The sequence below is a fragment of the Lissotriton vulgaris genome, chromosome 8 (genome assembly GCF_964263255.1).
Source record: "Lissotriton vulgaris chromosome 8, aLisVul1.2, whole genome shotgun sequence".
In the NCBI taxonomy this organism is placed as follows: Eukaryota; Metazoa; Chordata; class Amphibia; order Caudata; family Salamandridae; genus Lissotriton; species Lissotriton vulgaris.
The window spans coordinates 960,390,231-960,402,474 of NC_141696.1; positions in this window are offsets into that span (position 1 = coordinate 960,390,231).

Genomic DNA, 12,244 nt, shown 5'->3' on the forward strand with positions numbered 1-12,244 from the left:
ACTATATTTGCAGTGGAGACATGGGTCTCTCCCCATTCGAACATTCACAAGCAAATGGAGTGAACAATCATCCAGTATCTGCCCAGCATGTAGAATGTCTGATGAATCTGAACTTCACATACTCTTTTTCTGTCCGGTTTACCGAGAGGATCGCAAGAAATGGATAGTTCCCCTATGCAGAAATCTGGGATTTGTGGAGTGTTTGGTTGCTCATAGAGTACTGAAATCCAATCTGTCTGATCATATTGTGTTTGCAGTGGCCAAATATCTGGGTGCTATCTGGTGTCTGAGAAGGAAATGCCTTAGGGCTGGCAACTGACCCTAATGCATCAAGGACTTGATAGTGCAATAAGGAACTCTGTTTTTAAATGACAACGATTGATTTTACACTGTATAAATTCCTATTTTTAAAACAAAGTTTTTAAATGAATGTTATAAACGTCTTTTATGGTAAAAATTTTACCGAAATAAAGATTCTTTGAATTGAATTGAATTGAATATAAAAAAGTAAAATCATGGTAAACATTTTTAGAGTTATTTAAAGTTTGGCGGAGTGGGAGCGCTTTCAAAAGTCAGTGGTATCCCATCCAGACTTGGGGTTTCAGTGCTTCATTAAGTGTTGGGGGGACCAATGAGATTCAGTTAGCAGATCCTCAGTTGACTTTACCGGCATAAATCTCTGAGCTACAGGACCACCAACCACAGGGACCCTGGTCAAAGTGACTGGTCACCTTACCCTAATCAAATGGGGTGAGTGTCAATAGATTTCCCTGACATGGGCGACTATGCAGTGAAGTCCAGGGCCGGACAATTGCAGAACGCGTTTCACAAGAGATGGCAGAGACAAAAGCTTTCAATGACTGGTGATTACCTGCCATTTTCTAAATAATCCTCTTAATCTTCAAAGCATATCAAAGAGAGGGAGGAATGAACTGGGAGGAGAAAAACATATTGAAAGGCAATGGTGAGAGCAAGATATGTTTAATGCCCAGTACTACATCCATTCCATTAATGTAGAGTGATACTTACCATTCACTATTCTCATGTACCACTATGTTTACAGAGAACCTACACTAATCTAATTACCTCAGTGAGCACAGCATTCCAATTTACTGTTCCCCAGGATGTTTAAAAAAAAAAAAAATTATTGGGTTTTAAAATCTCCAGAACTATGCCATTCAACAGGAGCGGCCTGTCCTGAAAGGTAGAAGGACCCTCCTTCCCACCCTTTTGGAGCCAGCTTGATAGCCACTCTTCATATTCAGGTCAGACACTGCTTATGACCGCACATATTACGTCAATGATGACCTATGAAACGTCTGTTATATGCATTGCAAAACACGACATATGAGGTGCCCCCTCCTTTTTCCAACGAGTTGAACTCGGAACTCCGTACATTACTGTGGTGCGCGGGCGGCCCCATGTACATCCTGAGTAAACTCTAAAAAGGCGTCTATGACGAGGCCTTGTGGTACCTGACATCCGTCGTTACTACTGGACAGCTCAGCTTGTGAACATGAATGGATGGATGTTTGAGGATAGGACGGATTCAGCATATAGGGTCGATAGACTGGCAATGGGAGCGAAAGGCCCACAGGAAATGGGAGCGAGAGGCCCACAGGAAATACTTTACGCTAAGCAAGTAGGTAGGAACTTCCCAACACATACTAAAACAGTGGTTAAGTCATGGTCTGCAGAGACACAATATTTAGGTTGGGAAGGCAAACTCACAGCAATGACACCTCTATGGGCGACCTTCTAAAATGAGTAGGTCAGCTGGGGGGTTTCACCAAATGGGACTGACTGAGGCTGGAGACGCTGGGAGACATTTGGCGAAGACAGGCATACATCATGTTTGCAGATCTACAAGTGGAATATGATATGAGAAAAGGGGAGTGGCTCAAATACATCCAATTGGGGCACAGCCTTCGAAGATATATTAGGGAAGGAGAGACCCTGGAAACTGCCTCACCATTAGAAGACAAGATACTGACAGAACGACTTCAGGACAAAGCCATATCCTTACTCTACAAAAAGATAATTAACAAAGCCCCGGACCACATGGGTGCCAAGCGGACGGCTTAGGAACAAGACGTAGGCTCCTTGGAGGATGAGGAATGGGTAGAGGTGCTCCAAGGCCCAAGACAAGTGGCAATACGGGCAAGGTTCCGACGTATACAGCTTAAAGTGCTACATAGGATATATTACCCCAGGTCAGTGGTACCCCAAATGGGACGTAGCAAAAATACGCTGTGTCATAGCAGATGTGAGTCTGATTGGTCTTTCTATCATTTACCTTGGGAATGCCCAGCCCTGCAGGTGTACTGGCAGAAAATAGCAGAGGCAATGACGGAAGTAGTGGGCATGGAATTTCTGCTAGAACCAAAATGGTTCCTGCTGATAACCGCTGGAAGTGATGATTGGCCAAGACATGTAAAGCAATGGCTGGCACTGGCTGCAGTAGTGACAAAGCGAAATGTAGTAAAGAAATGGGGGGGCGACAGCCATTTCGACAGTGAAGGAATGGAAAAGTGATCTAGACTGGTGCTGGCAAGAGGAACTTACGGTATTCAAGAGCAGAGAGTGCCCTAAGAACGGGGAGAAACTTTGGGGGGCCTGGCAGACATATCAAGGCTTGTAAGATGGACACTGTGGTGTAATATGTTTACTGTTAGCTAAGATTGAAGTAAGACATATAATGCATAGGAATTAGAATTAAAAAGGGAATGATGACACAATATAATTGTCCCTTGTATGTACAAAATATTGTTCACGTACCAATAAAAAGAGGTTTTTTATAGAAAATGCTCTTGCTTGCTTGAAGCAGAGTAGAATTGTTTATAGACAGATGGAGCTGTATGATTTACAGATCCCTCTGTCTAAAAGCAATGCTAGCTCCCGTAGAAGGTGGGAAGCCAGCAGGGACTGTGGGGGACTTGAGGTTCTCCCCACGGTCCCCAACGGATGTGAGTGGGTGCCCTTGGTTGGGCCAGGTTGCCCTGTGTGGTGTATTGTGCTGCTGCAACCCGTGACACCTGCCCTGTAAGGTCAGTTTGGCGCCCCTGCCCAGCTTCCTCCTACCCTCTCTTATCTGAGCCAATTTCCCTACCCCATTCCTCCTACCCTCCATGATCCAATGCACCTTACTTGCACACACTTTGAACTTGGTAAGAAGGAGAGTTTGAAAACAAAAACTGGCAAATTGATTTCCCCCATTGACTTACATTTTTTCTTCCTTTTTTCCCTTCTTAATGTCCTCATTCTCCTTAGAAGATTCCTATGTCCAATTTGTTCAGCCCTTTATCTGCGAAAGATACTGACCACTGTTGGGCTTACTATGATGGGCATATTCCTCCAAGCGGCTATATCTCTCACTCGGCGTAAGGACCTACACCGGCGCTGCTTTAGAATTTGGTATATCGAGGAAGAAGATCTTTAGCAGTCCAGAGTAGAAATGCCGGTGTAATCATTGGACATAACTATGTTCTTTATCTACCATACCCTTCAAATTCTACACCATGCTGTCTGGGGACTCCATCCATGCCATCAACAATTTCCAGAAATCTTTCTTCTCAGTTTCTTTTCCTAATAGATCCATTCTGTACAAATACAGAAGGGATTTCAACCATTCAGAGTGCTGCAGAGATATATTGCCAACCCATTTACGACAGATCTCTCTTCTTGCAAGTAGCATAGCATAAAACAGCAGATTTCTTGAGTGGCCTGTAAAAACATCCTATACTCCAAATATAACAAAGGGCAGGCTTACCTTTATTTGCTGGTTCAAAATACCTGACAATGATGACTCCACTTTGTCCCAAAAACCTCGGATCTCAGGACATTGATAGAACATGTGCACGTCCGTTGCTTTTGCCAAACCACATTTACTACAACATGTTCGACTCCCGTTCCCCATATTTGATAGTTTTTCAGGTGATATATAAGCCCTGTGGAGCAAACAAAAGGTGGTTCCTTCTTAAAAAGGCAGGTTTAACAGTGAGGTAAAGTGTGCACATATATACTCGCCAAATATTCTTCAGTTCTCTCTGTTAAGGAATCCAACTTTTTATCCAGTGTCTCACAAAACCCATGTATTTCATGTTGATTAGCTTCTGAAACAGAGAACCCCTTTATGATGTCTAGCGTTAATGATCCCGACAATGCTTCCAAAGCGCGATACTGTGCCTCACTCGGGGTTCTACTATCCAAGTTTATATTTGTATTTGTATTTTGGCCAGCTGTGAGGCCTCCATGACTGATGGAGTCATTAGTGAGGGAGTGTTCCTGAGGCTCCACTCCGTTCTTACTCATAGTTCTATCTGCTTTGTAGCCATGCTACTCTCTTGGATACTGTCCTGACCATGCTGCTCTCTATTTCCCATCTCTGATTCAACATCTTCACCAGTAGCTCCACTGATAGCTCCTATATCCATATTCGCTGATTCAACTTGAGGGCTCAGGACTTCTACATGCGATGGTCTCTTTAATGCTAAAACTGACGGTTGCACTTTAAAGAAAGTGCGTGGAGAAGGTGTAATTTTCGGTTTGGTGCCTGGTAGTGGTTCTTTGTGTTTCTGTTTTTTGCCACGTTTTTTCATTTCTCTCTTAGACTCTTTCCTAGATTTTTGTAAAGGGAGACTTTTTTAGTCTTTTTGCGTGCTTGTTGTGGGAATGGGAGTGGGAAAGGGAGAGGGAGAAGCAGGAGCCGCTGGAAGCACTGCCTCTGTGGCAAGCTATGATTATCTGACACCCCTCCAGCAGCCTCCGCAACTCTCTGCCCCACAAAAACACCACAAAAGCCTCCCGCACTGACCCTCCGACCTCTTGCGTCTTGGACCTCACTTCTGTCAATGGCGACGTTGGGCAGCTCCTCCCTGCCGGCTCCTCGTTTTGCAGGCCGGGCTGGTGCAGTGCTTGTGATGACACTGCCACTGCCAGATCTAAGGAAACCTTTTGCGGCAACCCTGCAGCTCTTCCTGAGCTCCAGGGAGGCCGAGAAACAACACGGACCAGCGCCCGAAACAGAGGGTGAAAGTAGCTCCAGAGCAGACACACAGGTAAGGCACATTAGTTGCCGTTTTTCCCTTTCTTGTTTTTTGAAAATACAGCAGTCGGAGCCTATCTCCTTTAATTACCAGACACACCACACTATGCACAGGGAACAGCAGATCTTGCGACCTGCTCACTAAGCGGCCGCCATGTTCACCTCGAATACGGAACCCAGCGCCCCATTGACTTACCTTGCAAAAGAGGCAATTTTAGGCAGGAGACAGATAAAATAAAACCCTTTGGGCCTAAAAGCATTGGGAGTCTCCTGCCTGAGTCAGGTCTGTTGGCATGTAAGGTTGCACTGTCACTGCCTCTTCCTTCTGTCCTTAATAGTCTTTTATATTGCCACAGCCTCGCTTGCCTGCACTGCATGGTTGGTTTGTTGCCCCTGTCCCCCTTTCCTCTGCCCTTCATGGTCGATTGTGCTGCATTGCCCCTTCCACCTGCACAGTGTGGGTGGTCAACGTGTTGCCTCTGCACCCTCCTCTATGAGAGGGTCTTATTCCCATAAAAATTATGGTTAGTGCTCTAAACAACAAAAATGAGTACATATTTTCCGAGTTCCTAAATAGCGACAAAGCACTTTTAAACAACTTGCTATTTTTATGGGTTTTTTTCAGTTGATCACTTGATTAGATGTTATACTTAAGGGAGAGATTGAGAAATTATGGCCAGAGCTGTAGACTTTGCAACTGGGGAACCAGGTTTGAGTTTCAGTGTCAGCTTGACATCCAGTGAATCTGGGCAAATCAGTTAATCTAACCAAGCCTAACACCAAAATGAATGTGCTCTTGTGCAATGTAACTAATGCTCATGTAAAGCACTCCTACCCCTCCTGTTACCTCCTGTAAGACCCACACAGCAGGATTGCTGAGATGTTGTCAGAGTCCATGCCTCCTTCTTTCTAACACTTTGCAAACATGCCTCCCGGTGCACTGCTAGTTGGGGGATAAAGTCCCCTTGGCTCCAGAGGGACCTTGGGGGCCAAGAAGCCCTGTTTCCTATGCAGAGGAATTCCTGAGAGGTGGTCAGAGGCCCAACACCTTTTCTCCACCACTCTGCAAACATTAAAAACCTTAGAAATTCACTAAAAAACAAAGGTTAAAGGGATGTTATAATTAGTAATTAGCATTTAAAAAACCTTAGAAATCACTGAAAGAAACTAAAGCTTGCAGGGACATTATTGTTGGCGAATAGAATTCAAAAAACCTTAGGAATTCACAAAACAAAACAAAGGTTACAGGGACATTACAGTTAGGGTCAGATTACACGCACACAAAACCAGAGAAATTCAGCTGTTATAGTTAGCTGAATTAACTATAACTCGCTCCCCGCAATGCACTGCTTATGACCTCACATATTACATCACTCATGACATGACCATTTGAGATGTCATGAGTGATGTCACTGATCATGTCATGAGTGATGTAATATGAGGTCATAAGTAGTACATTGCAGGTGCGTAAATTATGTTTAGCTCGGGTAACTATAACTGCTGAATTTCACTGGTTTTGTACCAGGGAAATCCGAGCCTAACTATAATGTCCCGGTAAACTTTGTTTTTTCAGTGAATGTCTTCACTTTTTCAAAATGTATTTCCTTGCTATAACGTCTTTGCAACCTTTGTTTTTTTTAAGTGAATTTCTATTGTTTTTTATCTGGTAGTCACGTTTGCAGAGTGGTGGAGGAACTGGGCGGCGCCTCTGACCTGCTCTCGGGAATCTCGCTGTAAGGGACCACTTGAGGTAACTGGAGAGCTTATTTTCTCCAAAGCCCCTCAGCATCCAAAAAGACTCCATCCGCCAACCAGTTGGCATGTTTGCATAGTGTTGAAGAACAAGGCCTTGCCCTCCGAAGTCCTCTCACCAATTGCATTATGTGGAACTTACTGGAGGTAACAGGAGCATGAGTTGGCCCCAAGGACTCTTTGGAGCCAAGGAGACTTCATCCCCCAACCAGCACTGCACCAGGAAGTGCATTTGCGTGAACGGGATTACCAAGGGAGCACAACGAGACGCCAGATCCGGCCACTATGGCGAAGGAGCGCCAGGTGGCAATGGAGTCACTGTCAGGGGAACAACAAGACAACACCGTGACATGAAATCCCCTGACTAGTAAAGCTACACATACTGGTTTGATATAGTGGCACAGGGGCATTCCAGGGGAACACACTGGTCACCACACATCCCCAATGTTTACCTTTCCCAGGGACTTGTGGACTAGACTTGCAGGTCTCGGACTCAAAATGACTGCCTTAAATTTTCAGTTATGTTTCCTTCAAGTTTGGGGGGATCCAGTACTCACTTAAAGAGAGTCACATGCACACAAATGGCCTATACAAAGGTAATGCCCTGGTTAAGGGGACTGCAGGAGATCTGCATCATGAAAGAGGAAAGGCATCACTTAGATTATTCATCCCACATTAGGTATGGTGCCACAGGTAATTAAGGTACTCTCATTAAATGTTAAGGGCCTAAATAACCCCATCAAAAGGAGGGCAATGTTATAATTCCTTGAAAACACAAAGGCAGACGTTTGCTTCCTCCAGGAGACTCACTTGTTGAGCAAAAATTGCCACTGCCATAAAGCACAAGCGTTCCCACACCAATTCTTCTCCTCCACCCTAGACAAAAAAGCAGGAGTTGCTCTGCTAGTAGCGTAGAGATTTACAGGGAAGGTGGGCCACAAAATAACGGAGATCAGAGGCAGATTTTTAGCACACTCAGTCCAAATTTGGGGCTACAACCTTGTAGTGGGACCCCTTTACGCCCCGAACAATGGCCAATAGCAGTTCCTCAAGACAGCAGTCTCAGAGGTGATATCCACACACAACCGCATTACACTGGTGGGGACTTGAATCTGGTCCTCCACACTGGCAGGTATAGGTCTGGCTTAAGGTCTGATCAAGTGTGGGCTCTTTTAAGGGAGGTTGCAAGTGGCTGTAGGAAATGGGGTTACTAGACCTCTGGTGGGAAGAACACCCAAGCACACCCACATTCTACCCAATACACATTCTACTCACATGTCCACCAAACTATGCCCGGATGGACTACATACTAGGGACCCAGAAGATCCAACTCATCACGTAAGGTATAGACATACAGCCAGTGGTGTTAAGAGCCCACGATACAGTGAGTCTCACGTTGGAGGTTCCACTACAGAGACATCAATATGGGACCTGGCGACTAAGGGAGACATTGCTGCAAAGGTTCACAGTCGTACAACAACTTATGGATGCCATCCACAATTACCTTGCAAAGAACGATACCCCTGATATCACTATCCCCACACTCTGGGAGACCAAAAAAGCTGTAGTTAGGGGGAACTCATAGCGATATCAGCGGCTAAAAATAAGGCGCGTAGAGAGAAACGGGACCAGCTGACAGCCCAAGTCAGGGAACTAGAACGCATTCATAGTCGCACAAGCTCTCAGAGTTTGGCACCAACTACGCTTGGTGCAGGCTCAACTGGCAGGGATTGACATTGAGAGGCAGAGTATGCTGACCTCCACCTGAAATACTCTTTTTACATAGGGGTGGGGGGACAAATCTGAGAGGTTTTTAGGAAACAAGTTGAGGGCCCAGAGACTACGTACAATTGTATAGTCCCTGAAATCACAGGTGGGAGGTGAGATAGTGGGAGAGGAGCAGATTGCAAACAAGTTCCATAATTTTTATGCAGAGCTATACGAGAGTCAAGCTGCAAGCACTAGCAATGCAACACATAGAGGATTATTTGGAAGGGACAAATAATCCAAGTTTGTATGAATCCCAGGCAACTGTGTGAGATGCCTCAGGTTTTCTTTTCTTTTTTAGTTGTGTTAGGTTAACTGATAAAACCCACATGTCAAGCTAGGAGTCATTTGAGATGGAGACTTCCATACCATATGTGAAAGCTGAATATGATGGTTTGACTACTATACTCCACTGCGTTTGATTAAAGTGATTACTAATAAAAGTTTTAAACTATAAAAAGAAACGTAGAGTCCCTGAAAATGCCACATACATTCTCTCATTCCATATATAGATGATTTTCTTGTGGCACCGGAAATGCTAAAATGCATGTAAAAATGACACCATCTCACTCTTGAACCACCTGGCTGAGAACCGACACAAAGTGTCTCCAGGGAAATTGTAGTACTGTCAAAAAGAAGTTCAATATCTGGGACAAATTATTGTTAAAGGAGTCACCAGAAAGAGTGAAAACAATCTTGCAGATGAATTCACCTAGAACTCAGAAAGAAATCAGAATGATTTTAGGAATGTTTGGCTACTCTAGACAGTGGATACCAAACTTCTCCTTGGTAGCAAAGCCTCTACTGAGGCTGACACATAGAGATGTGCTAGATCCTATTCCATGGGACAATGAATGTGCAAAGGTATTCCTAAAGTTGAAGGAAAAACTGTATCACACCCCAGCAATAGGAATGCCAGATTTTACAAAATAATTCACACTATTTTGCAATGAGAGAGGTGGGTGCACTCGCTCAGTTTTGAAATAAATATGTGGAGGAGTTTGAAAGCCTCTTGCATACTTCTTCACCACCCCTGACCTTGTAACGGCAGGACTTCCCATTTGCCCTAAAGCGGTGGCCATGGTAATGAGCAGTCTGGAAAAGAGTGAGAATATAGTGAATGGATGATCACTAAATTTCATGGTACCACACTCTGAGGAGCTGTTATTAACAAGAACAAAGAATTAATATATGACCCACAATAGGTTGACACAGTATGAACAGAGTATCCTCTCATCAGATTATGTTGTTTTAAAACACTGCATAGTGTTGAACCATTCAACATTATTGCCTGTAAATGATGATGATAACTGTGATGAAAGTGAACATGACTTTAAGGATAAACCTTTGATTTAGCCTGATTATGTGTTATTCATAGATGGCTCATGCTTGAGAACTAATGACGGCACACTCAAAACAGTACATGCTTTGTGCATCATAAATGATGTGGTTGAAGCTTCATGGTTTCAAAAAGTTTTTTCTGGCCAAGCTGTTGAACTGATTGCTCAAATGAGAGTAACCATATCTACTGGCAGCCAGTATGGGTTTGGTGTAGTTCATGATTTTGGACAGTTGTGGTCACAGGGAGGCTTTCTTACATCCTCAGGAACCCTTATAAATAATGGAATACACGTCAAGAACCTACTTGATGCTCTACAGTTGCCAGGAGAGATAACTGTGGTAAAGTACTTAGCACATCAAGGAGAGAGGGGATACATTACCATGTCTAACTGATACACTGACTCAGTAGCCAAGTACTGTGCTTTCTTAGCCTGTTTATTTAATGGAGGTTTCACTTGTGAGTCTGAAGAGGAGAGTTATTTTACAATAGGTGGAAGGCACTGAAACAGGTGCAGAAAAATGTATTGGAAGCAGAACAGAGGGGTTGGATAAAGTCAGGTTGCGGGAAAAATGCAAATGGTATTTGGATGTCAGCAGATGGGAGACTGTTATTACTGGATAGCTTGTTGTTTCCAATGACAGGATACTACCATGCATATACACACATAGAAAGAGATGCAAAGGTGGGACTTTTCAGACAGAATTGGTACAACCCCAGATTCAGGATGCTACCAGAAGAGGTTTGCCATTGGTGTATCATTTTTCAACAGTTAAACGTAGGGAAACGGGCATGTGTCACTCTAACATACCTAGGGAGATCAGGTGGCCCATTCAACAGGATGCAATTGAATTTTACAGAGATGCCTATGCATAATGGGCTGAGTTATATCCTGGTGATCATGTGCGTCTTCTTAAGATGTGTGAAAGCCTACTCAATTAGAGGAAGCAACAGCCTCACTGTAACAAAGTTGTAGTTATGTGAACTGATACCCAGTTTCGTCATGGCCATTTCTATTGAGTCAGATAGAGGAACACACTTCAACAACGAAGGTATGAAAATGATCTGTTCAGCCTTACAGATTGAACAAAGATTACATTATAGTTAGAGACCAAAAGCCCTCTTGTACAAATGGATGGTACTGTTAAGTCTAGATTGGCTAAAGCCTGTGCACCCACCTTTCCAAAAAGGCCAGATGCTTTACCATTGGTGCTGATGAGTATTTGGAGTATACCTGACAGGAAGACGGGGTTCTCCATGCAGGAGAACCTAATGGTCTCGCCATTCCTGCAAATGCTCTCTTAAATATTACTGATGATATTATTTTGGATTACTGTAAAGAACTGGCTGATGTAGTCCATTCAGTCTCTCATCAGGTCTCAGCTGGCACACAAGATCAGCATCATGAACAGTGCCACAATCTCAATCCTGGTGATTGGGCCATGATCAAGAAGCATGTTCTGAAGACTTGCCTTCAACTCAGATGAAAAGGCTTCTTTCAGGCGATCCTCACTACACACATGGCTGTTAGGTGTGCTGGAATCCAGAACTGGAATACATGCCTTGCACCCCAAAAGAGTGAGCAGTCCAGAAGAAGTGCCATTGGTCTATGATCCAGAGAGATGAGCATTGGTGGTTGCACCACCAGATGAAAGACCGCCCAGACCAGCAGCACCGGTGTCAGTTCAGCAACAAGAGGATGAGAGGGGTGAGGATCAGTTGGCAGAAAATCAAGTTCAAGTACTGGAAATAATGCAGAGTGGCATGGAGATCTGTAATGGAAGAGAAGCTGACATTGAGTCACTGAGAGAAAGTGCAGCTGATGTGGTCCTGAGACAAGAAGATCCAGACGTAGGAACCAGCACTGGAATAGGGAGAGTAAATAGACAAGCAGAATGCCCACTAAGTCAAAAAACAAAAATCTGAGGAGAAGCTCTTCAATACTTTGAGGTTCTTCGATTTTTGATTTTGTCCCGTATCTAGCCGCCATTTTGTGGTTCGTCGCCATTTTGTGTTGCCCTCACTCAGGCAGCACGGCGAACGATGTGTTTTTGCTTTTCCAGCTGCTACAGGTCCTTTCAGTTAAAAAGTAACTCCATTGCCCTTGTCTACGAAACCCGATGTCAGGGTCTGGCTGAGTTTATTAATCCATGTCTGGCTCGATTGATCCCTGTCTCGGACGACTATTTGCCCTCTCCTATTCTTTCCTTATACTATCTTATCCGACTGGCCTTCGCTATTCTCTCCTTGTATGCTCCTATTACACAACCATCCTTTGAGGCACATAATTGCGTCCTGCCACCTGCAAGAAGGGATTGTGGACGCCATCACTGATTAATTTG